Here is a 12,317-nt window from a genome sequence, read left to right on the forward strand (position 1 = left end):
GTCCTCTGCCCGGCCTTCTCCACCAGCTCCTCCGGCAGGACCCCAAGGCGTTCTCGGACCAGATTGGAGATGTAACCTCTCCAACGTGTCCTGGGTCGACCCGGGGGCCTCTTGCCGGCGGGACATGCCTGAAAAACCTCCCCGGGGAAGCGTCTAGGAGGCATCCTGACCAGATGCCCAAACAACTTCAGCTGGCTCCTTTCGATCCGGAGGAGCAGCGGTTCTACTCCGAGTCCCTCCCGAATGTCCGAGCTCCTCACCCTATCTCTAAGGCTGAGCCCGGCCACCCTACGGAGGAAACTCATTTCGGCCGCTTGTATCCGCGATCTCGTTCTTTCGGTCATTACCCAAAGCTCATGACCATAGGTGAGGATTGGGACGTAGATCGACCGGTAAATCGAGAGCCTGGCTTTCTGGCTTAGCTCCCTCTTCACCACGACAGATCGGCTCAGCATCCGCATTACTGCAGACGCTGAACCAATCCGCCTGTCGATCTCCCGATCGCTCTTAACCTCATTCGTGAACAAGACCCCGAGATACTTAAACTCCTCCACTTGAGGTAGGACCTCTCCCCCGACCCGGAGTTGGCAAGCCACCCTTTTTCGGTCGAGAACCATGGTCTCAGATTTGGAGGTGCTGATCCTCATCCCAGCCGCTTCACACTCGGCCACGAACCTACCCAGCAAAAGCTGAAGGTCAGAGCTGGATGAAGCTAGGAGGACCACATCATCCGCAAAAAGCAGAGACGAGATTCTCCTGCCACCAAACTCGACACACTCCACACCACAGCTGCGCCTAGAAATTCTGTCCATAAAGGTAATAACAGAACCGGTGACAAAGGGCAGCCCTGGCGGAGTCCAACCCTCACCGGGAACAGGTCCGACTTACTGCCGGCTATGCGGACCAAACTCACGCTCCTCTGGTAAAGGGACTGAATGGCCCTTAACAGAAAGCCACCCGCCCCATACTCCTGGAGTGCCCCCCACAGAGTGCCCCTGGGGACACGGTCATAAGCCTTCTCCAAATCCACAAAACAGATGTGGATTGATTGGGCAAACTCCCATGCCCCCTCCATCACCCTTGCAAGGGTATAGAGCTGGTCCACAGTTCCACGACCAGGATGAAAACCACATTGCTCCTCCTCAATCTGAGATTCAACTATCGATCGGACCCTCCTCTCTAGTACCTTGGAGTAGACCTTTCCAGGGAGGCTGAGGAGTGTGATCCCCCTATAGTTGGAACACACCCTCAGGTCACCCTTCTTAAAGATGGGGACCACCACCCCGGTCTGCCACTCCACAGGAACTGCCCCTGATGACCACGCAATGTTGCAGAGATGTGTCAACCATGACAGCCCTACAACATCCATAGCCTTGAGATACCCAGGACGAACCTCATCCGCCCCCGGGGCTCCGCCGCTGTGTAGTTGTTTGACTACCTCAGCAACTTCTGCCCCCGAGATTTGACAGTCCATCCCCAGGTCTCCCGACTCTGGTTCCTCCTCGAAATGCGCATAGGTGGGATTGAGGAGCTCCTCAAAGTATTCCTTCCACCATCCGACTATAGCCTCAGTTGACGTCAGCAGCTCCCCATCCCCACTGTAAACAGTGTGAGCGAGTTGCTTCCTTCCTCTCCTGAGGCGCCGGACAGTTTGCCAGAACCTCTTTGGAGCCGATTGATAGTCTTTCTCCATGGCCTCACCAAACTCCTCCCACGCCCGAGATTTTGCCTCGGCAACTGCCACTGCTGCACCCCGCTTGGCTATCCGGTACCTGTCTGCTGCCTCCGGAGACCCACAGACCAGCCACACCCTGTAGGCCTCCTTCTTCAGCCTGACGGCTTCCCGAACCTCTGGTGTCCACCAGCGGGTATGGGGGTTGCCACCACGACTGGCACCTGCCACCTTATGACCACAGCTAGCAACAGCCGCCTCAACAATCGCAGAGTGGAACAAGGCCCACTCGGAGTCAATGTCCCCCACTGCTCTCGGGACGCGGTCAAAGCTCTGCTGGAGGAGGGAGTTGAAGACCGTCTTAACAGGTTCTTCTGCCAGGCGTTCCCAGCAGACCCTTACTATGCGTTTGGGTCTGCCAGGTCTACGCAGCATCTTCCCCTGCCATCTGATTCAACTCACCACCAGGTGGTGATCAGTTGACAGCTCCGCTTCTCTCTTCACTCTGGTGTCCATAACATACGGCCGCAGGTCAGATGATACAACTACAAAGTCTATCATTGACCTGCGACCTAGGCTGCCCTGGTACCATGTGTACCGATGGGCATCCTTATTTTCGAACACGGTGTTCGTTATGGCCAAACTGCGGCTTGCACAGAAGTCCAATAACGAAACACCACTCGTTCAGATCAGGTGGGCCGTTCCTCCCAATCGCACCCCTCCAGGTCAAGCTGTCATTGCCCACGTGAGCATTGAAGTCCCCCAGCAGGACAATGGAGTCCCCTGATGGAGCACTATCTAGCACTCGTCCCAGGGACTCCAAAAAGGGTGGGTATTCTGAACTGATATTTGGCCCATAAGCACAAACAACAGTCAGGACCCGTTCCCCGACCCGAAGGTGCAGGGAAGCTACCCTCTCGTCCCCCGGGGTAAACCCCAACACACAGGCAGAGAGTCTTGGGGCTAACAAAAAGCCAACTCTAGCCCTACGCCTCTCACCCGGAGCAACTCCAGCAAAGGAGAGTGTGCAACCCCTCTCAAGGACTTGGGTTCCAGAGCCAATGCTATGTGTCGTCGAGGTGAGTCTGACTATATCTAGCCAGTACCGCTCAACCTCTGCCACAAGCTCCTTCCCCGCCAGCGAGGTGACATTCCATGTCCCAAAAACCAGTTTTCTTGTCCGGGGATCGGACCGCCAAGGCTCCCGCCTTGGTCTGCCACCCGATCCACATTGCACCGGACCCTTCATGTTCCTCCTGCAGGTGGTGGGTCAACAGTTGGATGAGCCCATGTATCCGGTTCGGGCTTGGCCCGGCCGGGCCCCATGGGCGAAAGCCCAGCCACCAGGCGCTCGCTCACGGGCCCCAACCCCAGGCCTGGCTCCAGGGTGGGACCCCAGTAACCCTCCGGGCTGGGTACTCCAACTCTTTGACTTTACCTCCATGAAAGAACCTCTGAACCGTTCTTTGTCTCACCCTTCACCTAAGACCAATTTGTCACGGGAGACCCTACCAGGGGCACAAAGTGCCCCAGACAACATAGCTCCTAGGATCATTAGGGCACTCAAACTCCTCCACCACGATAAGGTGACGGTTCAAGGAGGAGACAAACTCAAATGAAATGGCGTAAATGCGGTCTTAAAGTGGGGTAGTGGTAACGTTGTGCTTTTATATTAACAAAACTAGTGGGCTAGAATTACTGGGGTCTAATTGCAAATATAATTCAAGAGGAACAGGTTTCCAAAATGTCTAAAAACTTTAGCAAATTTCCTCTTGAGTTTCACGACCTTGTTCTTTTGTCACTTTTTAAAATTTTTATATTGTTCGAGACAAATGATCTCCTCAAATAGTCGCTGTGTTGTTGGGGAATTGCAAAAAACAAGCAGTTCGAAACCAAATGACAAATAAAGAGTGTAAAAATGTAGAGGGTTATATCTTGCTTTAAGCTTAATAGACTACCTTTACTTATGACCAATAAGATGTGATATTCTATATAAATATAGGATATAACCTGATTGATCTTTGAATGTTTAATCAGAAGAATTAGGATTCTTTGCGTGGCCTATTTTGTGAAATAGCACCCCCTAGGACCATTAAAACTGTGGGCGTGAAAGGTCAAAGTTTGAGGCTTAGCCACGCCCACAGTTTTAATGGTCCTAGGGGGCGCTATTTCAGAAAATAGGCCACACCCACAAACCTATCACATCCATTTCTATTGGTGGTCAGACTAGGATCACTCACCAGAGAATTCTGAGGAAATGAGAGGCAAGCATATTTCCATGGCGTGATGGCAGATTTCGCCATGCTCCCAAGGCCCCGCCTTCTTTAAAAACCTGCCAGTACTGGAGACAAAGTGACCTCAACTTGTCTGCTGCTATTTGCCAGAGATTGCTGGTGATTGGGTGAAAGGAGTCCAATAGGGAGCTGTGAAAAAAAGAGTGGCGTGGCAACAGGTCAAAGTTTGAGGCTTAGCCACGCCCATACCTTTCAACTTTTGAAAAATCCGATGGTAGAACTTTTTCCCCTGTGTCTTAAGAGTCTAGAGCAGAAGTTTGATGGCGATTGGTGAAAAGGGCGATGGGACATCACTTTCCAAACGACGTGTGCGAGGATTTCATTTAACCCCTTGTCCATTCATTGTATGATTAATTAATTCATTGTTCATTTCATTATGATTTAATTATAAAAGTTCATCTTTTGTTCTGTGAAACAAGGAATAGATAACAGCAGTTTGGTAGAGAAGAACCTTGGTGAGGGAGCATGTTGACAATGCGATCCCAAGATGTCAACATGCACTTACAGAATCTTTCTTGCAGCTTGGAATATTAGATAGGAAGCTGTACAGAGGCAGATTAATGTCTGAAGGTGACCTGTCTCTGAAAAGGCCAAAATAGATGAAAAACTGACCATTTCTGGACGCTACAAAAGGAAAATAAACTTATATATGTTGTGATTCTTTTGTTAATTTGTCTGCAGTCTACTACTTCACCACTAGATGGTGCTAAATCCTCAAATCTGTTTCTTCATTGCTGGAGGGACATTGAAATTAACTTTTGAGTATTTTAGTCCAAAACTATATTAACATTCCTGGTCATTAATTTTTAAGTAGCTAGTCCTTTCCTCTGATCTGTACTCTGGAGAGGCATGTTTTATTTAAGATCTCAGCATTTCTCTCGGTGTAGAAGTCTTAAGACTTTCACTGGGTTACTGTAAGTGTGATGGTTTAAAGTGGATCCACTGGTTAAGACTGACATGTAGTGTGGAGATTGTGAGGACAGGAAGTCTTCTCCTACAGTCCACTAATTATCTCTGCCAGGTTGGAATAATGACCTCAGAGCTGCAGTGTGGCTGCTTATCTAGTGGTCACACCTGAGGAAAAATGTGTCGAGTCCACTTATTGTCCACTTGTGTTGAAGCTTCAGTGGAAAGTGTGTGGGAGTTCCTCTTACACGCCATGCTTGACTTTGCACAGAGTCACATCTGGCTGGTCTTTTTTCTGCTGGAGTCACTTGTTTGTCTTTTTTCCTGTGCATTCAGAAAAGCCCATAACGTCTTTGTGTTTCTCATGCGTCTGCTTCTCAGAGTGCTGAATCTAGAATCTTAAATCACATTATGTAACCCCAAAAGCTTGCATAATCATGTGCATTTCCTACTGAGTTCCAAATCAAAATTCGTAGTTTCCTTTTTTCTATGAAGACCTGGATTATCTGTTTATTTCCCCCCATTTAGGAAACCCAAATCTGATTAATTTTTTTCCAAGCAAAGCAAGAAAACTGGGTTAGTCACTGAAACACAACTTAGAGTTTGTGCATCACTGCATTAACAACAGTAATATTCTACATTTTATCATCCATACTTGTATAAAAGCAGGGATCCGTGACGATCCTGTTTCATTTTATCAGGTAGATCCATCACAAGACGTTATAACATGTCAGCTGACACAACTTGAGCGCACTCAGTCTGATTCTGCTATCAGGATCGGGTTTCTGTTCTTGTCACATCAGTTCCTGTCTGCTGCTGGCTCAGGGCGTCCTTGACCTTCTGAGGTGTGAAGAAATTACAGATGATGTCTCGGCATGAGTTCAGAGACTCTGTTGTCTCACAAACAAGAACAATCTAAAAGGTAAAATGGAGTAGCTGTGAAGAATGGGAACTCGAGATCATAAGTATATTACCACAGTGGGTGATGACGTTTTTGCCTGGGTGTTCGCAAAATATTTTATCTCAGAGATCCAAAGCTAATTAGCTTTTGGGGTTAACCTAATTAAAGATGGCCGCCATAACTAATCAGCATTAGCAAACACAAAAATCACTAGAAATCAGTCAATTTCACTGATATTAGACTAAAACTGTTTGTGTTGGTAGATGAACGTTAGGGTTAGGCTTCAACAATCAAGATGTTTTCACGAAGTAGAGTAGTTTAATTGTTTTTGTGTATGTTAAAGCGTAATTTCCTTAAAGAGAGGAGACGATTTAGAAATGTAAACTGCAAAAGCTCTCCCCTTCTGGAAGGAGCTGAAAGCCGTACACAAACACGAATAGCCTTGTAGTGCTAATGGAGGGCTGCTGTGGCTGCATGTTTTTGATATGTTCCTGCTCAAACACAACTGATTCTAACTGCTGGATTATCTCCTCAGTCTTCATTGGGTTCTGCAGGAGCTCCTGATCACCCTTTTTAATCACATTTGCAGCGTTTAAGAAGGGAAACGTCTAAAACCAGCAGGAATTCGGCACCCTTGATGCTAGCATACCACTGCTAATGCTACAACAAGTTCAGTGTAGCGTAAGGTTGAGCTCTACGCTAATCACTTAGCTCCAATACATGGAAGATTAGTCCCTTTTTGTTCCTTTCCCTCCTCTTCCACAATTAGCTTGAAGTTTACAGACTGGCATTAATTCAGCGCAGGTCAAGTTAGCATTCAAGCTAGGTTGGTGTGCAACGCTGACTGCGTCAGTAGCTGTTTTTACAGGACCATGGCGTTTGCAAAACGGGATTTGCTGCGGCTCCCTGGGGTGGATAAAGGTCTTTTATAAGATCAGACCGTGGCGGTAATGTAGCGCAATCATGGCAATTTTATAAAAGATTAGGTGATGGCGGCATAAAGGGCGAATGGGGGCGGTCTGCGCTGCCACAGACTTCAGTTTATCTTGGACATAACTTGCTTTTTATTGCGATTGAAGCCGTGATCGTTAAGTTTTTTTTAACAAGCAGCTCCTAAAGGTGTCTGTCCCCATCAGTCCCTGTGCAGTCTCTGGTGATCTGAGCTTCAGCTCTAACAGAGAGGCTTGTGGAGCGCTGCGGCGCTCCAGTTTGCCATCTCAGCTGATTTTGTTCAAAAAGCAAACCTTATTGCCTGTGTTTACTTTAATTTTCAATAAACTTGCCAGCCAGAGCTCAGCGATAACTCCCCGCGTCATCATGACATCTGCCTCTGTTGCGCCAGGGCGCATACGACAGACCATTGCCGCAATATTACTACCAAGCGAGGCGGAACCAATGCCACAAAATTCGTGCAACGCCATGCCGGCATGGCGCGTTTATAGACATACCATTGCGGTAATATAACGCCGATTTGCCGGCATGGTGTGTCTTGTAAAAGAGGCTAGTGCGTCCCCCCGCAGTGCATGCTGGGAATTGGTGAAACACAACTCCATTGGGCAATGCTGTAGGCTTACAAAACTGGTTTGTTTTGCTGTAGAGGCCAGGGGAGACACTTAGGGGAAATATAAATTATGAAAGATGACCGACTTTACATGATAAACAGGGTTTTTAAGTTACTTTAGAATTTTTGAACTATGTACCGCAGTTTTAATTTATTTGGTTTTGGAGAGTTGGAAAAGATTTTCCACATCATTTCTGATTTAGCTTCTCAAGATAAAGCTCAAGTTTGAAAATGTTCAGCTCTTTTGTAGCAAAAAGCGACAACAATAAGCCATAATTTGGTGTTGTAAAAACTGTCTAAGTGCATTATCATCTTATTATTTAAGTACCGAGGGAGGGAGTCGGGCTTCTGTGCTGCCTTTTGGCTCAGTTTTCACAGGCTTGTGGCCAGTTAGCGGGAAGCTGTCCAGGTTTCAACCAGATTAGTGTAGGCTGTATGGAAAAAACAATGGTGGGTGGAAAATAGGGGGACGCAGTTTGACCCAGGAGAGGGGGGTGTGAGACACGTTGACTGTTGTTTTCATGTGTTCATTCAGCTGGCTGAAATCTTGAAATAATACAAAAAATGTAAAATACGACAGGCGGATTGGTTCGGCGTCTGCAGTGATGCGGACGCTGAGCCGATCTGTTGTGGGGAAGAGGGAGCTGAGCCAGAAAGCCAGGCTCTCGATTTACCGGTCGATCTACGTCCCAATCCTCACCTATGGTCATGAGCTTTGGGTAATGACCGAAAGAACGAGATCGCGGATACAAGCGGCCGAAATGAGTTTCCTCCGTAGGGTGGCCGGGCTCAGCCTTAGAGATAGGGTGAGGAGCTCGGACATTCGGGAGGGACTCGGAGTAGAACCGCTGCTCCTCCGGATCGAAAGGAGCCAGTTGAGGTGGTTTGGGCATCTGGTCAGGATGCCTCCTGGACGCCTCCCCGGGGAGGTGTTTCGGGCATGTCCTGCCGGCAGAAGGCCCCCGGGTCGACCCAGGACACGTTGGAGAGGTTACATCTCCAATATGGTCCGGGAACGCCTTGGGGTCCTGCCGGAGGAGCTGGTGGACAAGGCCGGGGAGAGGACGGCCTGGAGCTCCCTAATTGGGATGCTGCCCCCGCGACCCGGACCCGGATAAGCGGAGGAAGACGAAGACGAAGACGAAGTAAAATACGAGATCCTTGTGGAACCCAAATCTCCATTATATCGGACAGCTGGAGTGCTGAAGGTTTTGTTCAGAGGACAAATATTTCCTCAAGCTGAAAGAAAGTCCTTAGATTAAGAGTTACTGTATCTGAATACTTGAGGAGTAAAAGTGTTGAACAGAAGGTTAATATCTTTGACACGTTGGGTGCATTTTATTAAAAGCATCTTCCAACCTGTCGATAAGAACAGTTAGCTCACAATTCTTACTACCATCTGCCACCTGTCACCACTGACTCCCTGGTCGTGCGGGGCTTGTGTTCCTCAGGGCGGACATCTCGTACCCACTTAACCTTATGACCGCGGCGGCCAGAGATGGTTAAGCGACAGTCTGTAAAATGAGCGAGCACAGCCCGGCAGGATTAATCAGGCCTAACGACACATCTGTAGGTAGGCTCACTGGGAAGAGTGAGCATCAATCACTGTCCGGAGATTCTCCTCTCTCTCTCTGCTTCTCGTCAGCTCTATCGACCAGCGCTTTGGGCCTTTGGTAATTAAAAGGCATTGATCGCACTCAGCCGCAAGATTGTTGGGGATGCAAGCATGCAGCACCGGGGCTCTTCAAGTGAACAGGTGTGCGCGCACACGGCTGGGTGCTTCCACCCACATCATGTATGTAGTATCACACAAATGAGTGTAAATGCATGCAAAAGGCTTTAGAGCATGAAATATATTCCTCGCGGCTGTTTTTTTTTCTCCCTCATTTGTAAACTGCAGTGGTTACATCCTCTTAGCTTGCATATTTCCCCTAAAGTCATACAGCTGCGAGAGGCTGAATTGGTAAAAATCTGGTGCCCGAGAGGAGACTTTAGGTCAGCGCTCTTATTAAGTAAGGATCGATGGAGGAGAAAAACAAGGGTTGTGTTCATACATGCGGACCCGCGGGCTCATCTTCCCTTACGGACACACGCGCTGCCTCCTCAGACTCGCTCTTCTTTTATTCCGTCTGAGTGAACACAGTAAATCTAAGTGCTGCCAGATTGCTGGCGCTGCACATTTTTCCACCGTCGAGTTAGCTCATCAAGCGGGGAGCCTCGCCTGGGCTGAATAAGGACCAGCACACTACTATAAATACGCCGATGACTCTTTACTCATCCTGGCACACTGACTGAGTGACACAGTGAAGGCCACAGTCCCCCTCTAATGGACGTACAGCTGAATGAAGACGTGACTAATTTGTTTATTCCTTTAGGAAATATTTTCCTCTTGTGGCGTGATTTAGTGCAGTGACCTTTCATCTGAGGCCTGTGACTGAGTTACACTCGTCTGAGTGCCCATCTCCCTCTGCCACCGTCCCTCATAAATCCGATGAATTACCCAGGATGCCACTCTTTCATCCATTAACCCTCCCTTTCCTCTTCCTTCCTTTCCCAGCACCCCCCTTCCCTGCATCCTCCATCTTCCTTCCTGAACGAGTGATCAATTAAGGCCCTGTCCGGCTCCCACGGCACATCAGCACTTTCTCTCCTCCTCTTATCCATTTCACTGTCATTTTTCTCTTTTTGGGGGGGGGGGTCGGGTCAGCCATGAGGTAGAAAGGAGAGAAAAGAGGTAGAAAAAAAAGAAAAGAATCCTTTATTCTCTCAGTGAGAGGTGCTCTGTACAGATGTGGGTGTCAGCATGTGCTCAGAGAAGAACCTTTTACAAACCCTCTGGCAGGAAGTTTACCTTCTACCTGCTTGTACTGTCGACTTGAAAGAGGAACAGACAGAAAGACAGCGGATTAAGAGGCACAAAGAAGGACTTTTCACTCTAAGAAGCAGCTCCCACTCATAAAACACAGGAATCTGTCACTACTCATCAGGAATGTACATTTTTATCCCTTTAAATTAAAAAATCGTAATGGTTTTTAAAAGAAAAACGGCATTGCACATTTTCCTGCTCATCATCAAATCCCACAAAAACCAAAGAGAAATCTATCAATCAAATAAAAGAATTAGTAACAGCCCGTGCAGCCAAAGCCTGACATTTATTTTCCTTCTGCTGTCATAAAATAATTAGAAACAGATTAATAAGCCACACATTGCACTGGTCATGTTTTCCCATTAAGATGAAGGCCTAATTTTATTGACGGTCAGTCCCATATCCATCATCCTGCCGCTGTAAAAAAAAAAACTCTCCAGAACATCGAACATGTATTTATCTGCAGCTGAACATAGTAAAGGGTTCGCTAAAAGAGCCCAGCTGTTTTAGTGCCTGATTTATTTAAAGAAATGAAATTCTGCGCCTTTGATGGGATTTGTTGACATCAATAAAAAATCAATTCTCTAGTTTAAAGGGTCCTGCTGTTTCTTTACAGACGTTGTGTCTCCGCTTGTGGTTTGAAGCTAATTCAATAACTTGTAACAAGATTTGGGGTTCGGTCTCAGTAAAATACAAGCATTAAGACCATTACCTAAACGTAAAGGTGCATTAGGAGATGTGTTTCTGGAGCATTCTTTACCAAATTGCTTGAAATGCTCGTCACATATTGATGGCAACCAATAAGTTAAGTGTTTTGTCAAAAAAAAAAGATGAATTTAAATCGCCTCTGAAAAGTACAATCCTGAAAATCCTCATCCAGTCATGTCCCGTTCGTAACCCTTCCACCAAACTGGCCCCAGAGAGCAAGGGGGAGTTTCTGTTTTGACCGGTTGTTCGAGAGGCTTTCCCAGATTGTTGGTGGCACTGAGCTGCTGTGATTTTAACAATGGTAACAAACCCAGAAAACTAAAAACTGCTTCAGTTTTCACCATAAAAACACCACTTTATTTTAGCTAGCATGCTAAGTTGTTGTACGGTAGGTGCGTTAAGTTGGGAATCATGGTAGAAAGACTCCCAACAAGAACGAGCATGTGCGTTCCTGTTTTATGAAGGTGCTTCTTGTGTCCGGCCTGTTCCCAGTGACAGTTGGACTCCTCCAAACGCTTGAGTTTGGTGGTGGGAGGTTCTCGTCTCAACTGATTGCAGATGATGTGATCCTCTTGGTTTTGCCAAATTGCAACCTCTCGCTGGAGACGTTGGCTAGGAGAGAGCTAAGCCAGAACAAGAGGCTAAAGTTAAAGTCCCATTAGTATCACAGGTGTGTGTGCGAAATTTGTTCTCCGCATTTGACCCATCCCCTGGGGGAGCGGTGAGCTGCAGACACAGCCGCGCTCGGGAACTATTTGGTGGTTTAACCCCCCAATCCAACCCCTTAATGCTGAGTGTCAAGCAGGGAGGCATTGGGTCCCATTTTTTTCTAAGTCTTTGATATGACCCGACCAGGAATTGAACCCTGATCTCCCAGTCTCAGGGCGGACACTCTACCACTAGGCCACTGAGCTGGTCAATCTATCTTCCGGTCTTCACCAAAGATAGTGAGTTTTGGGTAATAAAACAAGATCACAAATACAAGCAGGATGTCTGGTGATCAGGTGAGGAGCGCAGACATCCAGGAGGGACTTGGAGTAGAGCTGATGCTCCTCTACATTGAAAGTGATCAGGACGTTCCCCGGATGTCTCCCTGGGAAGATGTTTCAGGCATATCCTACCAATCTGTGACCCTGGGCTGACCCAGGATAAGCTTAGGATCCATCGGAGAGGACAGTCTGGGTGTTGTTTGTAGGGATGCTGTCCCCATGGTACAAATCATAGGCTAAGCAGTGGAATATGACAACATTATAGCTTAGGAACATGGTGATAAATTATACATGAACACTAAAACCATTATTAGGATGAAGAAGAATTGCTATGGCAACTTAAAACCCCATTCATCCATTTTCTGTCACTTATCGTAAGTCTGTTCACAGAAGTAACAGATCCATGAGAAAACCCAACCA

General features: G+C 47.5%; 1 protein-coding gene across 1 annotated transcript in view; it reads left to right on the plus strand.

Annotated features, from left to right (window-relative positions):
• snx27a (sorting nexin 27a) overlaps positions 1–12,317 on the plus strand; it is a 53,121-nt gene that overhangs the window by 19,877 nt on the left and 20,927 nt on the right. The window lies entirely within an intron of this gene.

This window comes from Nothobranchius furzeri, chromosome 19, assembly GCF_043380555.1.
Source record: "Nothobranchius furzeri strain GRZ-AD chromosome 19, NfurGRZ-RIMD1, whole genome shotgun sequence".
NCBI lineage: Eukaryota > Metazoa > Chordata > Actinopteri > Cyprinodontiformes > Nothobranchiidae > Nothobranchius > Nothobranchius furzeri.